Below are 15,832 nucleotides of genomic sequence, written 5' to 3'. Positions count from 1 at the left end.
CTGGGGGGTGGAAATCACAACTAAAAGATAAGATACATTTCAGGCTATCAACTACAACAGATCTGTATTAATAATCTTAAAAGGTTTTGCTTCTTTTAGAGACTTAATGCATGTTAAACTGTATGGGAAGTCAATAGGAATTGGGCAGACTTGTGTGCCTCTTAAAGTGTTTTCAAATACCTTTTATCAGCAAAACCTTGTTTGTATGTTATGTGTACATTGCATGATTTATAAACCCTTGCCTTTAAAACTTGAAAAAATTTAATGAAACAACGTTTATCTTGAAACTACTTTATGAGCCCCCCCTTGAATCTATTCTGCCATGAAGTTATTGCATGTACTAATGTAAAAGGACAAATTACTTATTGATAAATTAATTCCTTTACACACAAAAGAACTTCCCTCTTTTTCCCTATTCTTTTACGTCTTCCATTTCAAGCTATTCACAATCTACTTCCTTTAGTTAATCTAAATTGTTACAATTCTTCAAAAATAGCATAATTGAAAATTAATAGTAAGTCAAGGGACATAACAGCTTTTATTGTAAAGAGTGCTCTGTATTATATTCATACTGGGCTTTTAGGAAGGGAATGGCAGAGCTATTTTCAAGTCTCAGAAACAGAGTTTCCTGGAACTCTTATTTGAGGGGAGAAAGTTGGTCTGCAAAGCAAAATTGCCTATAAAGCTTCTGTCACCACCTGGAGAAATAGATTTTTTTTCCTTTCATAGTCAATTTTATTTGGGGTTCCAGAAGCCTTGCCTTTCCTTGGCTTCCTTAGCTACTGCTGTATGCTTTTTTTTTTTAATAAGATATACTAGCTAGAACCTCAAGATAAAAAAAAAAAGAGCATGTGTTAATTAATGGAGCACTACATAAGATCTTGGCTAGGGGAAAGAAGAGCTCTCCTGTTATTAGATTGGATTTTCTTTATCTTACTTGCAGGTCAAAATGTGTTTTAGTAAGTTTTAAAGGCTCTATTATCAATCATAAACATTCACTCTGTAATTTTCATGACACATTAAACTGAATATTCAGTAAAAAAATATTTAGGTATTGTTGAAAGATACTTGGAATGTTTAGAATCTTTTGTGGATGTATAACAAAGTGATTTTGAGAAATGCTAAGGTGCAAAGTAGTTTTATAAATGAAGCTTCATGTACCTCTAAATCTCATTCTTAGGACTGAGTGAAAGAACAGATACAGAATATCGAAGGCCTCTCTCAAAACTTTCAGTCCAGTCTAATATAAGCAGTGCTCATTTTTGTTGATTGTTCTACAAAAGGACCATTTTACTGAATGGGTGAGTGCAGAATTGATGGTGGGGACAACAGCATTAGTACCTTGCTGGCAGATGCTAAGGCAGAAGCAAATAGCTGAATCTAGGCATGTTCAGGAGGTCTACAGGAGGCAAGTTTGGACCTAAATATCCTTTAACCACAGACATTGCTAAATAAACAGCTTGGTAGTGAAAGACGACCTTGTGCTGTGGAGGAAGAAGAGTACCTTCTTTGGGTTGCATCATCAGCTGTAGAACCTCTGTGTGAACAATATCCAGGTCTAGCAATTTGTAGCTAATCTTTTATCTGTTTCTCCTGCTCTACTGGTACTGCTGAGAAATAACAGTTCTGAATGTATATATTTTGTTACACAGATGACTGTTTAATAGCCCTTAATTAGCAAGTTTTTCCATTAATTTTGATTAGGTACTTCTTGAATCCATGAATATTTTTGGTGACTGTAGCATTCTTTATCAAAGACAATTTAGTTGCCTCCTTTTTGTTTGTACAGAATGTCTCTGCAGTAGTTCTGTTGTGTTCCCAGTCTGCATGACACCTGAAAAAATTAACTTCTTTAGCCAATCCTCTAATTTAAAATATTTTAATTTTGATGTAGTTCACACATTTACTTGGAATCATTACTAGTTTTGTTTTGGTGACAATATTGAATATGAACACTGTGCAATCACAGTTTATTTTATTAACATGGTTTAAACCATACATATTCTGCCACTTCTGAGTTCTCTTACTCGCTGCTCCTAACATACAAGTTTAAGATGCCTCAAGTGTTAATTTCTGCATTACATCCTTTCCTAACACTGTTTGCTGGTCTTGGCTGGGGTAGGGTTAATTTTCTTCCCAGTGGCTGGCATGGGGCTGTGTTTTGGATTTGTGCTGAACACAGAGTTGATAACACAGAGATGTTTTTGTTATTGCTGAGCAGGGCTTACACAGAGCCAAGGCCTTTCCTGCTTTTCACACCAGCCATACTGGTGAAGGAAATTGGGGGTGCCTGGAAGCATAGGAGGGGACACTGCCAGGACAGGTGCACACAACTGACCAGAGGGATATATATTCCAGACCATGTGACAGCATGCTCAGTATGGAAAGAAGTGGGAAGGCAGAAGAAGGGGACGTTTGGAGTTTTGGCATGGCATTAGGCATGGTGGAACCTCACTCTCCTGGAGACAGCTGAACACCTGCCTGCCCAGGAGAAGCAGGCAATTCCTTGTTTTGCTTTTCTTGTGTGCATTGCTTTCCCTATCAAACTGTTTTTATCTGAACCCATTCGTTTTCTTACTTGTAGCCTTCTGATTTTCTCCCTGATCCATCTTGTAGGGGAGTGCATTAGTGGCTGCCTGGGTTGAAACCACAACAAACACTTGCCTTTAAAATATGCGTACCTTCAATTTCACTGAATGCACTCCTAATTTCAGTCTAATTACTTCTTCCTCCATCATATAATCAAGCTAATTTTGTGTTCTGATTACATCAAGTTACCAGAAAGGTTGTCATCCCAAACAAAAATAGCAAAAGTTTTCTCAGCACCCAGGCTACTAAAAAAAAAAAAACAACAACAAAACCTCAGTTTTTCATGGTAAAAAGGCGTTAAAGCCCACTTTACACAAGGCTAACTTGTGTTCTCTATCCTTGCTTTCCAGCAATCCCTGTGGCAGGCAGTGAGGTGCCGTTCGGCTGTGCACCAGCAGGTGTCTCCCCGACACAGGCACTGCGATTCCAAGGTCCAGGATGCGCAGGGCAGAAGTGGCACAGACACCGTGCGCTGCATTTCTGTAAGGTTAGAAATACAGGGAAATACAATGTAATTTCATACAATTCAACCTTTCCTGAATCTTTTAAAAACAGTCCATGTCATAGCAGAAATTTTTGGAAAATAAGGTGTAATTGTTACCCTCGCTCTCCCCCCCCCCTTAAAAAAAACACGTATTAATAGCTTTTTGCTGACTCGGTACTACAATAGTTATGCCCTAGAAAAAGCATCAGCCAGCATGGCTGAGATAGCTTTTAGAAGTAAATATTCTGTAGAATTTCTCAATGTAGTTCTAACTATTGAACTACTTAGTGATGTGACTGACAGGGATGGGGCTTTGACATTTCCATAAAACTTATTTTTTTTATTTAATGAATCTATTCTATCAAACATTTTTGACAGCAGCAAAACTCATTAGAACGGCAAACTAGCTACAAAAAGCAATGGGATTTTAATTAAAAGTAATTTATTGATAACAACTCTCTTTTATCTTGTTTCCAAATTATTGTTAAAACATAAACCCCAACTCATTCAGAAATGCTATACAATAAATAATTTAAAGATTCACTGGCTTTATAGCTTTTGTAGATCCACTTCTGACTAAAATTTTACCCACCACTACCCTCAAAGTTGTGTTTTGAATTTTGTATATGAAATAAATCTGGATTCCGGAAAACCCAGGAAATCAAATGACTGTGCTTTCTAAGATCCTGGAAGGAGGCAGAATTTGGGTGGCTACAAAGGCCATGGGAAGAAATGCCAGTGTAGAGACTGTTGTTACCAAATTCTGAAGGAATAACATCTGCATACAGCCCCCAAGAGCAGGGGGACGCAAGTTACTTGAGCAGGCTTGGAAACTAAACTGAGAAAGGATGTGATTAGCGTGGGAGGAAATATGGGACCAAAATATGGGAAGGAAGTGCTGAAGAGTGAGAAAAGCTTTATATGCTCCCAAGAGGGCTGGTGAGAAGGAAGTCTGAGATGGTAAAATTTGTGTGGGAAGGTGCTGGAATGAGGAGAAGAAAAAAGGCCTAAACTCTGTTAGGAGGACAGGAAGGCCAGGAAATGCTTAAGACCCAGTTCAGTAGAATAAAGGAAGGGCTGGGATTTGGAGCACAAAAAGAAGGACTTGTATTTTCACTACCTCAGTGCCTTCTGGTTTTGATAGTAGAATTTAAGTAATTATTTTAGCTTCATATAAAGCCTCTGCATAAAAGGCATGTATAAAGTCTGCAGTGGAGTAGCTGGACACTAAGTTCATATAGGCAAAGTCCTGAGGTATTGTACCCTAATAACTTAATTTGAAGTGTGAATTATGATACACAAACTCCGTTGTAAGCCTCAGAGCCACAATTGCCATCAGCATGATCTTTTTATAACAACTTATAACAAAAAACACAATCCTTGAAGCACCCGATATATTTACTTTGTCTCACACTGGCAATAATGTGGAACTCAGTATTTTGTGGCTTCTTTTAAAAGTGAACAGAGTGAAATCATACCAAACAAAGCATGACAGCCAAAAGTGACAGCAAATATTGCACATTTGTTGGAAAGTGTAGCTTCAGAAGAAAATCTCTGTTAAATTCAAATTGGAGAATTTAGGTTCAAAAAACGCTTCCATGCAAACTCAAGAATATTTCTATTTTGACAGCTGAAGTATTTTGTTGTCGCAGAGTGAGGCAAATTTCAATTTTTATCTGTATTATTTTTTAAAAATATAACTTTTTCTAAGACAGTTATTAAAAACTTCAGGGTAAAGAAAATGTTTTGGGTGAGGAAGCTTCCTACTACCCTACAAAAATGCTTGTGATTTTTAATTCTGGCTACTGAACTAAAAATACCAGTATTTGCAAATATATAGAAAAAGAAGACAGTCAGTAGCAAACCCATTAGCTCTGGGAACAGTTTAATCCATCTGTCCATCTTTGACCCCTGCCCACTAGCCTTCTCATCCTTATATCAACGCCAAAACAAAGAAGAAACGAGCTTTTGCAAATTCTGAAATTATTTAAGGTCCTTGTATCTGCTCCAAAAATAATTTGCATATTTTGTTGCAGAGATAGTAAGTTACCTCTAACAAACCATCTGCGAGGACACAGAAGGAACCGGACAGCAGGGAATGGAGCAAGGCCCTTCACAGCATCCAGGAAGGGAAGGAGATGGAGCCGGAGACTCACACAGGAGAAAAGCTAAATGCAGAACAGAGACCCTCTCAGAGGCAGGGTTAGATATCATAGGCTGAACGTAAATGGCACTCCTGGGCTTGTGAGCAGAGCATCCCATGTGAGGCCAGTCAGGGATGGTAAATCCCATTAGCACCTTCAGGGTTCTGACATTATTCTGTTACAGATGAATTGTGATTTATCATATGCTTTTTTGAGAAGCTCAGAGCACATGACTATTATGTGTGTTAGCTTCAATAAGAATGAAAGAGGTGAAACTTTAGTACTTAAAATTTGCGACATGCTAAAGGTATGCTTAGATCATGTCTAAAGTTAAATCTAGTGATTTTTTTATTTAATTGGACTTGGGACTGAACCCTCAGCTAGGCTGCAAGTGCTAGATATTAAAAGACACTGGAGCTTTTTGGAATAAACAGATTATTTGAAAATTCCATAGGGGTGTATTAAAAGAGTGCAATGTTTAGCCATTTTAAAAGTTAGTCTGGCCACTCTATGCATGCATTGGACTGGTTCAGTAAAGCTTTAAGTTTATGCAAACAAAGAGATAGCACAAAGCAAATATAAAATGCCTAAGCACCCAATATCCTTTAGAAGTTAGCTTGATAGACGGTTTTGAAATACTTAACCAGCAACCTCTCTGAATCTCTCAAGATCTAAATATCACTAAGATAGACCAGAAGTGCAGAGGTTACTTTGGAATATAGACTTCTTTTCTTCAGATATTTCTATCCCTTTCTATCTTTAAATGCCAGATGATTTTCAATAAGTGTTGGCAGAAAGGAAATATTTCACTGTTCTAAACATTAAGAAGCTTCCTGGAAACTTGTCAAAGAACCCTCACAAGTGTTGGTTTTTTTGGTTCGTTTTTTTTTTTTTTACCTCACACTAGTGCAGTTGCAAGCCTCAGATTAAGCTTATAAACTATAATTGTATATTACTTCTCTATAGTTGCCAACGTTCAAGGCCAAAAGAAGCAGAGAAGATACTTCTTTTTGTGTTTTATTTATGGGAGGTTTTTTTGATCCCATCTTTTCTGTTTGCTTTTTTTCCAGTCCAAATCTCTTGACTGGGTTGAATACATGATCCAAATAACAGCTTATTTATCATGCTGTTTGGTGATGGATGCATGGTGATTGCCTGCCATTCTTTTCTGACTGTAAAACTGAATTAGATTCTACACCGTGCAAATGTACACAATGCACATTGTAATGACAGCTGGTGGAGAGCTGCTGTACTCAATTCTGGGTCTTTTTCCAGTCACAACTTCTGTTTCTTGTTTTCCATGTGCAGTTCTCTTCTACCCCTCCTCCCAACCAGCATCTTAAAGAAAATGTAAAATGTACCAGGCAAGGGCACCAGCTGGTCCTATTTTCTGTCCACAGATATTCATAGTCTCTGATTGGAGTCATGGTTTCCTAAAAGCCACACTTACACAGGAGAAGGAAATAAACTCACTGTACTTTTTTCACCACAAAATGTTAACCAGATTAGAAAATAGGCTCATGTAGTTCCTGTGCCAAAGGTGGTCCTTCTTAAAATAATAAAATGTCAGATTCTTCAAAATATTAGTGTATACATGTGCAAATACAGTATAAGCATGTAGCAGCATGACTTTGGTAGCTTTTCCACATAACTGTATTTTCTTGGAAGGAATGGCTTGCTGCTATTTGTAACTAAACAGGTTTAAACTTAGAAGCACTGTCATTATTGGTTTTAAACACCAAAGGTATTCGTAATCATTATGGATGTTTGTTGTACAGTAAGGAACTACAAGACTTACAGTCCCGTGAAATTTGTGCATAGAACATAAAGGAATACAAAAACATAACTTCATTCTCTTTCTGTTTGTTTTTTTTTTTTAGATTTGTCCGTGCTTTCTTGGTGGATTGCCATTTGATGTGGTTTTTAAGGTTCAAGGTTCCTTTTAAGGTTCTTTGTCTCTAAGCAAAGGGACACAGGGTTTTAGTTTTAGACCTTGGATTTTTTTTCTCATTTCTATTAAGAGATAGTGATCTGGGTCTCTCCATGCAGGTCCATTTTTGGATTTCCCAGTGTAATACCACCCTATGTAAGCCTACTCTTGGTCAGTGTATGACAGTACATACTTTGAGGTGACTACATAAGTCATGGGCCAAAGGCATTTTGAAAACTGCTGCAAGGTGACTGACAGTGATTGATTTACTGTTCAATGGTGTTAAATAGATTCTCTCTTTTTAGCTGACAGTTTCTTACAGTTATTGAGAAAGCAGCTGAACTGCTTTTCCTCATTCTTCTTGATATCACTTTATTTAAACTGCATAAATGGTTTGTGTTTCTGAAATTCTGTGATGTCTTGTGTCCACTGCAGGTCTAAAGATAGGTCTTACTTTCTGCCCACATTCATCATTATGCTGAAGGTTTATAAACCTAATTTCATTTGTGTTTTGCACTATAGCAGCCTATTTTCTGCCTAGGCATTTCCTCATATACTATAGCATATAGAAATTTTATCTGCATCCCCATTCTGACTAAGCTGTCTTGGTGGCCTGTTTAATTTTCAGAGATGTATGTCCCAGTGTAAATCCCAATTTGCAGTTGGAATTAATTGTATTTTAAATTTTCATCTTAAAAGAAATCTTAAAAAATAGGTAATAAAATTCTTTTTGTAGAGATCACTTTGCCTTCCTTAATATAATAACAGGGAAAAGAAAGGAAGTATGAATTTGAACCTGTAACTCTTACACTTTTGGTTTACATCTCTTGCTGTACAGCCCTGATTCTTCCATGGAGTACCATGCTTCTCAGCATTTTTGTTTTCCTTTTGTGATCTCTTTTCATCCCTGAGATACAAGAGCTTCTGACACAATCACCTTTATCAGTTCTGTGATCATTCCCTGGCCCACTGGGCATTTTGCAGTGCTGCACTCTGACCGCTTTGGTTCTATGTTATAGAAAATCACGTGTGAAATGAATTTGTTAAATTTGAGAATCCAGCTTACATGTCCTATTTTCTGCAGTTCCCAGTACCTCCATTTTCTGATAAAATAACCTTTCATTTCATTATCTCTGTGCTTGTAACTTTTGTAAGGAAAATAGACATGTAGACTATTGGATTAACCATCATATGTCATTAAAACATTTCAGGAAAGAAAACATTTAGTAAAAACTGGTCCAAGATGCAGAGGTAGGTTTAGATTCAAATGTAATAATCACACTGATTTTCTCTTGTTTCCACATCATTCCTCTTTTACAGTGTCATGCTGAACATGGTACCAACTGGGGTATCAATGGTATTAATTTCTTGCCCTCTATTACCCACTGTTTCCCTGTGGTCGCTTTTCATCACCTTCATTGTTTGGTAACTTCACCCAGTACCAAGTTTCCTAATATTACATATCTTGGTTTCTGTGTAAGCTTCATAATGCTCAGACTTTCCTTATTTTTCGTGAAATAGTTGGAGACTACACCAAGAACATCACACACTGAAAAATTTACTGGTTTCATTTGTCTGGAACATTTTTCTCCCTGATCTCTTTATGATCTTCACAAATATTTGCAAAGGTAAAGCATGAAATCCAATGAAAGGGTTGGAGAGGATATGAAAAGAGAAAATTTGTCAGTTTAAAGCCTCACATTCAACAATATGCTGTAAACCGTCTGCACCATGTTTAAATTGAAAGCTAAGGAGCAAACATTCAGAACATACAGATGATAAAAAACAAAACAGACTATAAACAGGAGACAGCTGGAGACAGCAATTCTGAAGGTATAATCTTCCTTTAGTATATCTAAAACAGAGCAATCATTTCACTTTCTTGACATTAGCAAAGCGTAACTCTGATTCACTGAAAACTCAGACTTTGTTCTGATTCTCTGTATGTAGGTTTAAGTCCTTAGTGACACTGTTAACTATTGAGTGCATTAAAAATCAAATAGTTATTCTGCATGTGTTGTCACAGGGTACTGAAGATAAACATCTCTGACCTATAAAAACGGAAAAGAACAAGGAATGTTATATGCATAACAGCAGGAATAATTAGTTAGAAATGTCATAAAACTAGAGCATCCTTGTCAAACATAGGGGAAAAAATCCTCCCAACTTGGCATTATCTCATGTATTCCTGCTATTCTGAACATATTTGTATGCATCTAAACTTCTCTGAGTTGCACAGCTATCCTGATGTATTGGATCATATGTATGTTTAAATGGGTCTATGTGAACCCAAAAATCCAGTTAGAAAAGAGTTGGAAAAAAGACAATGAGATGACCCATTTTAGGGAGAATTGTGCCAGAATCTCCACACTGCAAAAAACACCCATGATGGTTCAGCAACATTGCAAAAGGCATGGTAACTCAGGCCTAAATCTAAGGCAGCAGAGGCAGCAGCAGGAGGCATACTTGCTGAATATGAAGAGTGGATTCTATTTCCATGAATATGAAAATAGAGAGGAAACATGAAAGAAAAAGCTGTGGGGTATGCAAGTGGTATAAGGCAATTTACTTATTAAAATGAGAGACTGATCTTTCAGTATGTGTGAGAAATAATCTTATCAGGATATAATTTTACTAAAGTGTAAAGCATTAAGCTTTTAATCATCACTGCAATTTAAATCTACCAGAAAATCTTATTTTAAAGAATCCCAAATGAGTGCACTTTTCTTACTGTATGTATACTAAAGAATGGACATTTATGCTTCTGTCCTGCCTTGCTATAATTCTTCCATAACCTGAAAAACAAAAAACACTTAAACCCAACAGTTCAGTGGTCAATTGCTAAAAAATAAATAGATACTCTTGCGATAATTTTACAGCTACAAAAAATGACAGGATACCACCCAGTGCTTACAGGAACCTGGGGCAATCTGTAAACTTGTAGCTATATACAGAATTTCTCCAGCTCCATCTCTCACTGAAGAACAACCCATAATTCCAATTACAAGGCCACTTGAGGATTCTTCAAGTGCGATTGTTTTGAAAACTATACTTCACAGCCCTTGATTGCTAAGGAGTGAAGTTACATATGCAAAAAAAGCTTACTGATTTCTGATTTACTTTGAAAAGTCACCTTTTTTGCCTAAACATTAGAGCCAAGAACCACCCAAGACTTCTGCAGGAAACTGACAGAAGGAATACAGGGAATAGTTGTGGCCAGGAGGGGGTCAGTCCCTTCTCCCACGTAACCAGTGATAAGACAAAAGACTAGAGCTTTAAGCTGCACCAGAAAAGGTTCAGGCTCGATAGCATGATGAGTTACTTCATGGAAAGAATTGCTAAGCATCAGAATAGACTGCACAGGGAGATGGTGGAGTATCATCCCTGAATATGTTCAAGAAATGACTGGGTATGGCACTCAGGACCGTGGTCTAGTTGACACAGTGCTAATCAGTCAAAGGTGAACTCAATGATGTCAGGGCTTTTTTCCAACTTAAATGATTCTGTAATTTAAATATATTTGAAACCTTTCTCCATTGGGTTTTACCAATGGAGCAAGTATAACGTACTTAGAGGTCTGTGATGTCTTCGATTTTACTTACAATACATTCATTTTTTCCAAAATATTTCAAATATTAAGTATCAGTTGTAATATAGCCTCCAGGTCATAATATCCTTAATTACCTTCAATATTTGAAGAAATTCCATTCATTTAGGGTGTATGTATGTGATATATATACATATATATATATATATTTAATCAAAATATTAATAATTATGTAAATTAAAAATAAAAGAAAGCCTCCTTGTTTTAGGATTAGATTTATTTTAAATGTTTGAAAAACAATAAAAGATAAAGCCTGTTTTCAGACCAACAGAAATATTAAAAATTGGGCAATATCCCAGATAATGTAGCGTTTTTTCTGTGACGTATTAAAATATCATTGATGAAGCTGTTTAGAATTTGGCCTAAAGTCCAATAAGCATAAGCAAATCATAAATATAGTAAATTTTATTTAAAATATTGATACTGATGCAGTTACAGTCTGTGTCTTGAACTAATAGTTCTTTAGTTTTGGATGTTTTGTCTTCTGGGGCATTTTGGGTGCTTGAAGTTATGTCTGAGGCAAGATTTTAGAACTCTCATATTGTAACCTGAGCTCTTTCACATCTCTGTGATGCAATCAGGGTTATCAAGAAATTTAATTTTCCTCTCCTTTGTTGCAGATGAGCAGGTAAAATTGATTAATACTATTATGTTAGGTACTTTTATTTAATTACTATGTGACATAGCTATTGTGTTTTGAAGAGATTTTGGAATTAAGAATTTGGAATTAAGTGATGAGGGAATAAAATCAATTAAGACTAAGGCAACAAAAAAACCCCCAAAAATTAAAAAAAACCCTAACACACAAACATTTTCTTAGCTCTTTAAAAGCAGAAACAATATAAGTTGTCTCTAAATAATTCACATTATGGTGCCAGGCCAGCTTCTCAGAAAGCAACATTTCCATTTCCAGGTTTCCCCAAATGTTTCATTAAAATTCAAAGGCTGTGCTAGAAGATAAACTACTTTCAGGTACAGAGGTTTGGTGGCTGGGTTTGTTTTTTTTTTTAGTTTTAAACAGGTTACCTTCTTCCTTTATCTTTTTCAGCAGTTGGCGCTGATAAATGACACAATTTTTTAAAACTGCTGAATTTCAAAATTCAGATCACTAAATAAAAGCTGGTGAGATGTGACAGTGGCACATTCTGTTCTCCCATGGCCTTTCCTCTACTGTTTTGCCCCCTCTCCTGCTCAGTCTGTGGCCCTTCATTGCAGAGTCTAATTTTCCTGGAGATGAAGAGATAATAGACGGTCTGAAAAATAAGACATCATGTAATAATGGCCTGCTCTACAGAAGTAGTCCATTCTAATTTCATGGTTGTTGCATTATCCCAAATGTTTTCTCACAAGACATTACAGCAGAATCACAATAATTCCACCACTGGTATGTCCATGAAGCAAAATTAGCTTTAAAAGTGTTGTTCTTTGAAGCACTTTCTTTCCCTAGGTTGTATAAAGCATAAATTTATAATGATTGACTCTCCCATTTTGCTCCCTTTTTCAGATAGAAATGCATTTTTATTCTACGGATGTATGTATGCTCAAAGCTAAATCTAAAGGCTTTTGTTTCAGCATATGGAAAGGACCTGAGACCAAATGCACAGTATATTCAATGGCAAATCATTTTGAACCAGTAACATTGAAAAGAGAGGGATATTCATAAAAGAAAGCAAAAAATAATGATAGTTTTTAGTAAATTATTCTCATAAGATCTATTAAATGTGTTTTATTTCTTTGTTTTTTTCAAGAATCCTGTCACAAATGGTTTATAAAGCCTTTTGTTTAAGTAATGTAGCTAAAATTTTGATTATCCTTAATAAAAAAAAATCTGAAACTTATAAAATCATCCTTGCATATTTTAATTATGTGCAAAACTTTGTATCCGTCCTTAAAAACACATGTATTCCTACTACTGATACAGGCCTAGGAAACTTTGTCGTAAAATTTTTTTAAGATAATTTTTGACATTTGCAGTATCATGGTGGATGTTTTGTATTTTAACAGAGCTCTCAAATGAAAAGCTCTTTTGATAGTGAATGTGACTCCCTTGTGCATAGAATGTTTTTTTCTTCATGTTTTGCTGTGATAGAAAAATTTTATATGGGCTGGTGCATGAGTTCACTTTAGCTGTTGACCAGTATTAGGAGTTATTGACCAGTATCGTAGGTGTCATGAAGTTACTTTACCTTTAAGAAAGTTGAAGTTGCTGGGAACTGCCTAGAGTCTTTTCTCCTGACTAATTATCGGTCATTGCTGAGAATTGACAGCAGTTTAGGCCATTGAAAAGTGAGATCAACTTGTGAACCTTACTTTAAAGTGTAAAACCAGAGCTCTCTGAGTTCCCTTTGTTTCCTGGCGGTGAAAGGTAGCAGAGCTCCGGCCTCTCGCTCTCTGCCCGGCCATGCGGCCGGGTGGGGGCCGGGCTGGCCCTGCCGCATCTCCCGGCTGGGAGATGGGGCCTGCAGGGGGCTTGCCCCGAGCCCTGTCTGGGCCGGGCCGGTTCCTGGCTTGGCTGCAGGTTTTGCCGTGATAGAATTCACCAGAAACTGCCGAGTGAAGAAGGAGAGGGGCTCTGGGCCTGCAGCAAGCAGAGACGGTGACCACACTCTCCAGAGCAGCCATGAGGAATTTTCTATCACAGACGGCTCCAGTTCCTGCACCAGCCGAGGCCACAGAACTACCTACAACAGCCTGGGCAAGATTTTAACTCTTTCATTACCCAGATGAGACTTGCGGATTAATCTTTTTATCTAGAGAGAGAAAAGGAGAGTGATCAACATGAAAAGAGACTTTATAAACTACCAGTGACAAGAAAGAAAAGAAGCTTCAAGAAAGGTAGAGAATTAAGAAGATGCTTTAATTTAGCTGAAATATCTTTCTGTTAGACTATGGAGGTGGACAATGAAGTCTTGGAAAGAACTCCTTTAATTCATGATAAGTATGTAGGGAGGAATAAAGTGTTCAAAGTGTAAACTTGAGTAATTATGGTATAGTGAAGTGCTGAGAGATTTGAAGCCTTGAGAGGCAATGAGAAAACTGTTGTCTAGTGAAGCTCACAAAAGCAGATGAAGAAGACTTTTTTTTTACCTTTGAATACTCATCCTTAAAAATACTATCCCTCGACTCATGGCCCATACACACCTCAGAGTGATGTGAATAATGGGAGGAGTGGGCTCTGATAACAGCAGCTCTGGGCAGCTGACATCAGGGCAATGGAAAACTATAACAAAAATAGTTTTCGTGTGAGAAACTCCATAAATTAACAGGAAGAAACTTCTGTTTCTCTACAAAGACAAGTGAAAAGACTGTAGCAAGAATTGGGACTGTTTTAACCACCGAAGTTCCAAAGTTTTTGTCTCTGTTGTCATGTGAACGAGAGAAGAGTAGATAGATAAGGGATGAAAAGGTTTTTCTGGAAGTTTATTCTAGTGTTCTTATTCTTGTTGTTTGTCAATAAACTTTTTTTATTCCTTTTAAGTTTTATGCCTGTTTTGCCCTTATTCTAATCCATATCTCACAGCAAGAAATAAGTAATTTTCTTAGTTATTAGTTTTAAACCACGACAATAGGTTATTAAAGTCTAAGAAAATAAAAAAAAAAAAAAGTCAACAATAAAGCACCCCCTGAATGCTGCTACAAATATTTAAAGTAAGTTCTCAGAATTATAAATTATCTAAAGCTCAATCTGCACGTGCATGTATTTGACTCAGTGCAATGTCTCTGGCAGTGGTCAGGAGCAGATGCTTATCAACAATAGAAAAATGTTCCCTGAGGATGTGTTCCCCATTTCGGAGGGTTTAAAGACTGTGGACTTCCAAATTTGAGTTGTTGACATATATTTCCTAATAGCTTTGATAGACTTTTATGATTTTTTTCCTAAACACTTTAATCAAGAGGGTTTGATGTGAAAAGCTATGAGCACCAACATGACTGCATTGTGTATTTGCTGTTCTAATATACACCACCACTGGCAATATTTTTAGCAATACCACTTATGAGGAAAATATGCAAACAAAGGTATGTGGCATTATCTCAAAGAGAGACATTCTATGAGCAAACAAAAACCAATAATTTCACACTTACTGTCGCAAGTCACTAGAATGAAGGCAAAAAATTCATAATTGTTTTAGACAAATAAATGGTGTAAGGACATTATTCCTGTTGTAGATTCCTTATGCAACCCATTGGTTCAGCCTGGGTAACTTTTCCTAGTTAATGGCACAGAGGAGAGAGAAAAAAATGGCATGAAACCTACTGATTGTAAGCAACAAAATATTGTTATTTGAGTGATAGTCTTTTGGCCAGTTTTAAGATGGGAAGTTAATTGGTTTTGTTGTGTGACTTTTTCATTTATTATAATAAAAACCTCTACATTTTTCCAAGCATTGATTCCTTTTATCACACCATGTCTGTCTCCCTCTTATTTTCAACACTCCACTCTAAGGCATTTATAGATCATAAAAGATGTGAATAATTTTTGGTTTTTGGTTTGGTTTTTTTTTTTATTTCTCCTACTGCTTTGTGATTTAAGATCTTCCATAGGTTTAGCTGGTAAAGGACGTATTCTCATCCTTTTTATTTAAATTTTCCAGTCTATTCAGTGTTAGAACTCTCAAAATATTAAAAGTAACAAGGCTTTTAAAATAGGCTTCAATTATCACCAAAAATCCCTCAGTCAGCAAAGGAGAAAATAGGTATAGACTTGAAGTTAAGTCAGAAACCTGCCTTGAATGGTCTTTTTTTTTTTTTTCCTGTAATCTTTTGATGTAACAGTTGCATCAGAAGCAAAGATCAAATCATTTTCCTGCTTGTTGATACTGACTGGTCGTGTGTTGTTGGGCAGGACTTGCCACCTTCCTTCACACATCCCATCCCCTCACTGTCAGCATGTAAGAGTAGAAGGTCAGGAAAGTTTTATCTTCTCATTCAAGACAAGGAAAAGAAATTATTCAAAGTGCAGAATACACACTTTCACCTGTCTTATAATATGGATTTGAACATATGCTTCTTCAGAATTAGCCTTTTATATAATTCTTGAACTTTACATTTTCTAAGGTATTTTTAGGAACTTTACAGTA

At 36.5% G+C, this 15,832-nt stretch overlaps 1 long non-coding RNA gene across 1 annotated transcript; it reads left to right on the top strand.

Moving 5' to 3' along the window:
• The first annotated feature begins 2,198 nt into the window (after positions 1–2,198).
• Positions 2,199–12,792, top strand: LOC107202668. The gene is made up of 2 exons (XR_004497152.1): positions 2,199–3,076; positions 5,110–12,792. It is a non-coding gene; the product is annotated as an uncharacterized LOC107202668 (long non-coding RNA).
• Positions 12,793–15,832: the final 3,040 nt, after the last annotated feature.

This window comes from Parus major, chromosome 4 (genome assembly GCF_001522545.3).
Source record: "Parus major isolate Abel chromosome 4, Parus_major1.1, whole genome shotgun sequence".
Lineage (NCBI taxonomy): Eukaryota > Metazoa > Chordata > Aves > Passeriformes > Paridae > Parus > Parus major.
The sequence above is the reverse complement of the archived record's forward strand: the minus strand, read 5'-3'. Positions and strand labels throughout refer to the sequence as shown.